Source organism: Pelophylax lessonae, assembly GCF_965119305.1.
Source record: "Pelophylax lessonae genome assembly, chromosome: 7".
Classification (NCBI taxonomy): Eukaryota; Metazoa; Chordata; class Amphibia; order Anura; family Ranidae; genus Pelophylax; species Pelophylax lessonae.
The window spans coordinates 17115949-17125517 of NC_138774.1; positions in this window are offsets into that span (position 1 = coordinate 17115949).

Sequence of the window (9569 nt, forward strand, 5' to 3'; positions counted from 1 at the left end):
GTAACCCCCGAGGTTGCTATCATTTCCTCACATGGTTCTGGATTTGTTGCTCAGCCTAGTCCCCAGGGAAAATGGGCATGTGAGCTGCATGGGGAATTCTTCATGAGGTCAGTCCTGGGAATTTGCCCTGAGGAGGAATAACGTTCCCCAGTAGTTTTTTATTCTGGTCCTGGCTTTCTTGCCAGGACTCTGTTTGCATCATCAGAAATCAGAAAGCAGTCCTCAGTGGGACATCAATCGAGAGGCAGTGTCCCTCGATAACTTTAGGCGATAACTTCAAGGGGCAGAATATTGGCTCTGCAAATACTTGGAGCTACAGTGTCCTGCATCTTATTCCTTTCCGGACTAATTGGGGGCCTGTGCTCCTCGAACACTTCTGTTCCCAAGGTGGCTTCTGTTTTTATCTTACAAACAAAGTGGTGGTTCTAACTTTTCCAGCAGAGACAGTACCTAACCTACACTGGATGTACCAGTGTGTCTAAAATGCCTACCTTCAAGCAGCTTACTAGGTAAAATACTCCAGAAGGCTGATTGCGTTTCCATCAGGCAAGTTCGAAGGATGAATCTACAGCAAAACCTTGTCCTCTTGATGAGTCAAGGTCATCCAGAAAACTTAGTGCTGCCAGGCAAGAGCCTCCAGAAGTGATACTTGCTCATTCAGCTAGGTAAATTTTTACATCTTTAAATTTGGGCATCTGCCTATGGAGACCTCTGCAGAACAGCAGGCTGGTTGGCGTGGTGCTCTTGCCTACAGCACTAAAGGGAAGATCCAAGGGCTTTGACATCAATGGACTTCAATGGAATCGCAGTCTAGACTTCCATGTCCATTGTAGTAAAGTTTGATTATACTCCACCATGTTTAGCTCGCTATTTATCATATGTACAGTGCCTTGCTAAAGTATTCGGCCCCCTTGAACTTTGCGACCTTTCACCACATTTCAGGCTTCAAACATAAAGATATAAAACTGTAATTTTTTGTGAAGAATCAACAACAAGTGGGACACAATCATGAAGTGGAACGAATTTTATTAGATATTTCAAACTTTTTTAACAAATAAAAAAACTGAAAAATTGGGCGTGCAAATTTCTCAGCCCCTTTACTTTCAGTGAAGCAAACTCTCTCCAGAAGCTTAGTGAGGATCTCTGAATGATCCAATGTTGACCTAAATGAATAATGATGATAAATAGAACCCACCTGTGTGTAATCAAGTCTCCGTATAAATGCACCTGCACTGTGATAGTCTCAGAGGTCCGTTTAAAGGGCAGAGAGCATCATGAAGAACAAGGAACACACCAGGCTGGTCCGAGATACTGTTGTGGAGAAGTTTAAAGCTGGATTTGGATAAAAAAAGATTTCCCAAGCTTTAAACATCCCAAGGAGCACTGTGCAAGCGATAATATTGAAATGGAAGGAGTATCAGACCACTGCAAGGCACTGTATGCTGCCATGTTGGTGTCAGGAAAATGGAAAATTGTATCAAATTACTGTAATTTTCCTTTCCTGACGCCAATACATGGCAGCATACGAACCCTCCCTCTGATCTTTGTGCTTTATACGGAGAATGGGGGAGGTTTCTCTCAGTAAGACTTTTATAGATTTAAACAGGTCCTGTGGGTGGATATAGGGGCAGAGCTTTATCATATGTATGCTGCCATGTATTGGCATCAGGAAAAGAAAATTACGGTAAGTATTTGATACAATTTTCCCTTTTCCTGAAGCCAATACATGGCAGCATACGAACCCCCCCTCTGATCTTTGTGCTTTATACAGAGAGTGGGGGAGGTTTCTCTCAGTAAGACTTTTATAGATTTAAACAGGTCCTGTGGGTGGATATAGGGGCGGAGCTTTATCATATGTATGCTGCCATGTATTGGCATCAGGAAAAGAAAATTAAGGTAAGTATTTGATGCAATTTTCAATTTTTTCCCCACAAATAGAGCTTTCTTTTGGGGGTATTTGATCCCCTCTGCGGTTTTTATGTTTTGCACTGTAAACAAAAAATGACCAACAATTTTGAAAAAAACAACTGTTTTTTTACTTTCTGCTTTAAAACATATCCAATAATAAAAAAAAAAAAAAAAAAAAATCGAATTTCTTCAATTTATGCCTGTATGTATTCTGCTACATATTTTTGGTAAAAAAAAAATCCCAATAAGCGTATATTGATTGCGCAAAAGTTATAGCGTCTACAAACTGTGCAAATCTCAGGACTGGATGGGCAGAACTGCAAATCCTTTGGCAAGCAAACCAGCTCCCATATAATAAATCTGTGTATTTGCTTGAAACATCAAAACCTGAAACTCCTCTATGAAGAACCCAAGTGCGTCCATCCAGATCTCTCGGTTAGTCAGACATGCACACAAGGTTTAGCATAATACTGAGGCAGATATCAATGGATCCGGTGTCCAACCAGTAATTCAAGTACAACTATAGGCAAAACTTTTTTTTTTTCATTTTTGGATAGAGTAAGGGAGGGTCATAACCCCTGTAAGGTTTATTTTTGCCATCTGTGTCCCATTGGTGGAATTTCCCTTCACCTTCTGTCTCATAGCCAAAACAGGAAGTGAGAGGAAATTCCTGCTAATTAGGAGAATTCCTTGGGGACCCCCCCAGGTCACCAGAACTAGTGTCCCCATTGGAAGATTTCCCCCACTATTACTTTTCTGGGGACAACCCAAAATTTGGTATTTTCTTTTGCTTTCAGCGATAATGGTAATCAGGACAAATAGAAATGGTGATTCTCCCTAATGGGGGAAAAAGACCGCAAAAAAAAAAAACTGCCAGGTGTTCTAATCTTTCTCCCCTCTATCCAAAATAAAAGACAATAAAAAAAAGTTTTGCCTTTAGTTATACATTAAATTTGTGGCTGCTGTAGGAATGGGGTTTGTTCTTGTCACCTATGGGTTAATCTCGGTGTGTATTTGGCGTTGGGAACGGATTTACACCTGAGCCTTGACTCTTGTTATCAGCGTGGCGTGGCGGACGTGCGCCCTTGCACTGAACTCCGGTCACATAGTGCTTGTGTGCCGTTTTATTTCTATCTCTCATGCAGTCAGCATGCAGAGCACGGTACGGAGTATGGGATTTTATCCATGTCATACGTGAGAGATGTGCAACAATGCCTGGGAGCTAAAAGTCAGCAAATCCTCCAAACTGCACCGCTTTTTACACAAACCGCAATAGGCAAACCGTACAATGGGCTGCCGAGCCGCTTCCTAACAAAGTCATCAGACGATTATACCGCCATCATCATTATTCTTGTTATTGCAACAATATTTTACTGATCATTTCACCAGAGCATTCAAATCAACTGAAAAATCTTCAATAAGATTATTTTATACATATTTTAGACATGATTTACACTATTTTACCAAAAGTATTGGGACGTCTGCCTGTACACACACATGGACTTTAATGGCATCTCAGTCTTAGTCCGTAGGGTTCCATATTGAGTCGGCCCACCCTTTGCAGCTATAACAGCTTCAACTCTTCTGGGAATGAAATATAAAATGCAGCGCTATAAATTGAATCCTGTGTATATGATATGGAAACATAAGTTCAATTGAGGATAATATTATGGAACAGTCCAATCCACCAAAACACCATGGTAAGTGAAGAAATCCGTCAACTTGGTACTGGAATAGTGAGAACATCCACCACACGTAAAGTGACCAATTGGCCTCTTACCAGATACAGGTGACCAATGCTCTCACAATGGTCGCCAAACGCTTTTGCTCAGAGCAGGACGGTCAACTCCAGAAAGTGTCAGCAGAAGCTCCCAGGATCCATAGATCACCTCCCAAGGACAGGATCAACCATATAACGTCCCTCTCAGATATGAAATCTAGAGACAGGGAAAGACCATGGTGCAGTATGTTCCAACATAAAATTTATTTAAAATTAGGTGCACTCACCACATGTAAGAGCATAAAAGACCTTCAGTATAAAATCCAATAACCGCTGGCAAGCGGTACGTTCAATCCGGCTTGTGACGTCGACGCTGGTGACTCCGCCTACATGTTTGGCATCTCAGTCTTAGTCCATAGGGTTCCATATTGAGTCGGCCCATCCTTTGCAGCTATAACAGCTTCAACTCTTCTGGGAAGGCTGTCCACAAGGTTTAGGAGTGTGTCTATGGGAATGTTTGACCATTCTTCCAGAAGCGCAATTGTGAGGTCAGGCACTGATGTTGGTTGAGAAGGCCTGGCTCTCAGTCTCGGCTCTAAATCATCCCAAAGGTGTTCTATCTCTCTTGACTCTGTGTAGGCCAGTCAAGTTCCTCCACCCCAAACTCGCTCATCCATGTCTTTATGAACCTTGCTTTGTGCACTGGTACGCAGTCATGTTGGAACAGGAAGGGGCCATCCACAAACTTTTCCCACAAAGTTGGGAGCATGAAATTGTCCAAAATGTCTTGGCATGCTGACGCCTTAAGAGTTTCTTGTACTGGAAGTAAGGGGCCCAACCCCTGAAGAACAACCCCACACCACACCCTCCACCTGTTTTTTGATAGATAGATATATATATATACACACACACACACTATATTACCAAAAGTATTGGGACGCCTGCCTTTACACGCACATCATCTTTTATGGCATCCCAGTCTTAGTCCGTAGGGTTCAATATTGAGTTGGCCCATCCTTTGCAGCTATAACAGCTTCAACTCTTCTGGGAAGGCTGTCCACAAGGTTTAGGAGTGTGTCTATGGGGATGTTTGACCATTCTTCCAGAAGCGCATTGGTGAGGTCAGGCACTGATGATGGACAAGAAAGCCTGGCTCGTAGTCTCTGTTCTAATTCATCCCAAAGGTGTTCTATCTCTTTTGACTCTGTGCAGGCCAGTCAAGTTCCTCCACCCCAATCTCGCTCATCCATGTTTTTATGGACCTTGGTTTGTGCACTGGTTGGAAAAGGAAGGGGACATCCCCAAACTGTTCCCACAAAGATGGACATGAAATTGTACAAAATGTCTTGGTATGCCGACGCCTTAAGAGTTTCTTGTACTGGAAGTAAGGGGCCAAGCCCAACCCCTGAAGAACAACCCCACACCACACCCTCCACCTGTTTTTTGACATATATCTATATATATATATATATATATATATATATATATATATGTATATACAAACACACTCACACACACACTATATTACCAAAAGTATTGAGACGCCTGCCTTTACACGCACATCATCTTTTATGGCATCCCAGTCTTAGTCCGTTGGATTCAATATTGAGTTGGCCCACCATTTGCAGCTATAACAGCTTCAACTCTTCTGGGAAGGCTGTCCACAAGGTTTAAGAGGGTGGCTATGGGAATGTTTGACCATTCTTCCAGAAGCATTGCGCAGTCATGTTGGAACAGGAAGGGGCCATCCCCAAACTATTCTCACAATTTTGGGAGCATGGAATTGTCCAAAATGTCTTGGTTTGCTGACGCCTTAAGAGTTCCCTTCACTGGAACTAAGGGGCCAAGCCCAACCTCTGAGAAACAATCCCACACCATAATCCCCCCCCCCCCCCACCAAATGATTTGGACCAGTACCATTTGCGCAGTGCGCACCCAGCTGTGAAGCCGCAAGCTCCAGACCTTAATTCTATAGAAAATTTATGGAGGGAGCTGAAACTTCAAGTTGCCAAGTGAAAGCCAAGAAACCTTGAGGATTTAGAGAAGATCTGTAAAGAAGAGTGGACCAAAATCCCTCCTGAGATGTGTGCAAACCTGGTACCCAACTACAAGAAATGTCTTACCTCTGTGCTTCCCAACAAGGGTTTCTCCAGCAAGTACTAAGTCATGTTTTTCCTGGGGATCAAATACTAATTTTACTCACTGAACTGCAACTCAATTTATAACATTTGTATCATGTGTTTTTTCTAGATTTTTGGTTGATATTCTGTCTCTATCATTTAAAATACACCTATGATACAAATGTTAGACCCTTCATTTCTCTGTAGGTAGGCAAACTTACAAAATCTGCAGGCGATCAAATCATTATTTCCCCACTGTAGGGCAAAGTTCCTTGTCTCTGCATTGGGACTGTGCAGAGCCAAGTTGCACAATGCAGTCAAACAAGGCCGGTGTGAATGAGCCCCCACAGTTTTAAAACGGTATTAATCCCACTTCTTGTATTAGTGGTACACAACTCTGGATGAATGAGCACAGGAGGCACAGCAGGCAGCAACACTGTCAGTCTGGAGAAAGGAGTGTTAAAGGTATTATCAGATTTAAATACTGTACAGGGGTGTCAAACTCAATTGCATGACAGGCCGCATCAGCATTATGGTTGTCCTCAAAGGGCCGGTTGAATCTGTAAGTCTAGGGCTTATTTTTCTCAGAGAATGGGTGCAGGAACTCAACCACGCCCCCAAAAGACCTGCATCGAACAATGGGAGTGACCAAATTGCAGTGGGAGGATCTTAAAGGAGCAATAAATACCAAGAGTGTGTTGTGGAGTTCAGTAATATGCTACATACAGTGTGCACAATTCAGAGGTGCGCTAGGTACAGAATGCAGGATTCAGAGGTATGCTACGTACAGAGTGCAGGATTCAGAGGTACGCTACGTACAGAGTGCAGGGTTCAGAGGTACGCTACATACAGAGTGCAGGGTTCAGAGGTTCGCTATGTACAGGGTGCTAGGTTCAGAGGTGCGCTATGTACAGAGTGCAGGGTTCAGAGGTGCGCTATGTACAGGGTGCACAGTTCAGAGGTATGCTACATACAGAGTGCACAGTTCAGAGGTGCACAAGGTATGGAATGCAGAATTCAGAGGTACGCTACATACAGAGTGCAGGGTTCAGAGGTACGCTACGTACAGAGTGCAGGGTTCAGAGGTGCGCTATGTACAGGGTGCTAGGTTCAGAGGTGCGCTATGTACAGAGTGCTAGGTTCAGAGGTGCGCTATGTACAGAGGGCAGGGTTCAGAGGTGCGCTATGTACAGGGTGCACAGTTCAGAGGTGCACAAGGTATGGAATGCAGGATTCAGAGGTACTCTACGTACAAAGTGCAGGGTTCAGAGGTACGCTACGTACAGAATGCAGGATTCAGAGGTGCGCTATGTACAGAGTGCAGGGTTCAGAGGTGTGCTATGTACAGGGTGCTAGGTTCAGAGGTGCGCTATGTACAGAGTGCAGGGTTCAGAGGTGCGCTATGTACTGGGTGCACAGTTCAGAGGTGCACAAGGTATGGAATGCAGGATTCAGAGGTACTCTACATACAGATTGCAGGGTTCAGAGGTACGCTTCGTACAGAATGCAGGATTCAGAGGTGCGCTATGTACATAGTGCACAGTTCAGAGATGCACTAAGTACAGAGTGCAGGGTTCAGAGGTGCACTATGTACAGAGTGCAGGGTTTAGAGGTGTGCTACGTACAGAGTGTAAAGTTCAGAGGTGCGCTACATACAGAGTGCAGGGTTCAGAGGTGCACTACGTACAGAGAGCAGGGTTCAGAGGTTCGCTACATACAGAGTGCTGAGTTCAGGGGTGCCCTATGTACAGAGTGCAGGGTTCAGAGTCAGACTATACATTGTAACCTTGTAAAAATTAGAAGGAAGCATTTCCCCAGTCCAACAACCACCCCCCCACTAGTGATCAGACACCAAGTGCAGTAGCTTCCAACAACCAGACTCTTTCATTGGTCAGAATGCAGGAAAGTGCCATCTCACCGGTTTCTATGGGTTATAGCAGTTTTCCACATGTGCCACACATGCCGGCTTATGATATGAAGCTGTTAATGTTTCCTCCGCAGCACGCACAGCATGACATAATCCAGCCGTGGGGAATATATTTATAACACATGCAACCAAACCCCCCCTAACAAACTTGGACCCTATTAAGCTGAATGACGGATCAAAGTGCTGGCATGGGACACGGCATGGAGTGGGAAAGGGCAGAGAGAGTTCATCTTCAGGACAGAGTGCGTCTCATCAGGAGGGATCATCATTGGACCGCGTGTCATCAGGAGGGATCACCATTGGACCGCATTCATTATGGAACAAAAATCCAAAGACATATGTCACGTTTAGAAGACGCTTAAAGGGAACCTATCCCCTCTGTAGCATTTGTCTAACTAGAGAAATATCATGTCTCCGATGTCCGTGTCTAATAAAGTGGTCCTACAAGTAAGCTTAACCACTTAAGCCCCGGAGGATTTGGCTGCTCAAAGACCAGAGCCTATTTTGTGATTCGGCACTGCGTGACATTAACGGACGGTGTACCCGAATGAAATTGACGTCATTTTTTTCCCACAAACAGAGCTTTCTTTTGGTGGTATTTGATCACCTGTGCGATTTTTACTTTTTGCGCTATAAACAAAAAAAAGCGAAAATTTTGAAAGAATAACAATATTTTTCACATTTTTTTTTTATGAAATTCCCCCCAAAAAATGTAAAAATCAGAATTTTTTAACATTTTAGGCCAATTTGTTTTCTGCTACATATTTTTGGGAGAAAAAAAAATCGCAATAAGCGTATTTTGATTGGTTTGCGCAAAAGTTATTGCGTTTACTAACTAAGGGAAAGATTTATTTTTATTGTTTTTTTTAAATTAGTAATGGCGGCGATCTGCGATTTTTTTTGCGGGACTGCGACATTGCGGCGGACAGATCGGACCCCTGACTGACATTTTTGACACTTTTGAGGGGTACCAGTGACATTACTACAGTAATCAGTGCTATACATATGCACTGTTACTGTAAAAATGACACTGGCAGGGAAGGGGTTAATTTGATTAGTGATCAAGGGGTTACGTGTGTCCCTAGGGGCGTGTTTCTAACTGTAAAGGGGTGTGGCTTTTGATGTAACCACAGAGACATACGATCCTACATAGCAGGACCGTATGATCTCTGCAGTTACACCAGGGAGAATGACAGGCGGCTTTTTTTACATCAGCTGTCTGCCTTTCTCCCTCTCCAGCGGGAGATCGCGAGTGACCAGCGGACATCGGGTCTGCCGGTCACACGCACGGGGATGCAGGGGAACGAGTGGGGGCGGTAGCGCGCCTCCGGCGGGGCGCGCTCGCCCCCTGCAGGCTCCTGGGCGAGCGACGTAGTACTACGTCACTTTGCCAAGGAGGGGCTGACTGCCGCAGTAAATATACTGTGGGCGGTCGGCAAGTGGTTAATATATTTCGAAAAGGCTTACCTTTTATTATTACAAAACTGCTGTTGAGCTCAAATCCAGTGACTTTGCCTAGGCTAAGATGATTTCATTGGTCTGCTGCAGCCCCCCCCCCCCCCCCTTTCCTTAGTAATCAGACTGTACATTGTAACTTTGTAGAAGGCAAAGGCAGCATTTACTATGTATCCCCTGATCAGACTGCAACATTCAAACTTTGCAGAAATCACAAGGTGAGAGGCAGCAGCAGGGGGCTGATCTGTGTCAGCCAAAGAACTGCACAGGCACAGGCACCAACATTGACATGATGGTGCCATCAATTTTATTAGTTTTCTCTTAAATTCAGTAGGAAGTGTGCTTAGTCTCTGCCCATCACTAATATCACATTGCCATGACTGACACATGAACCATGGAAGGTAAATGTGGTTCATGGGAAGAGAACATTCTCAGATAT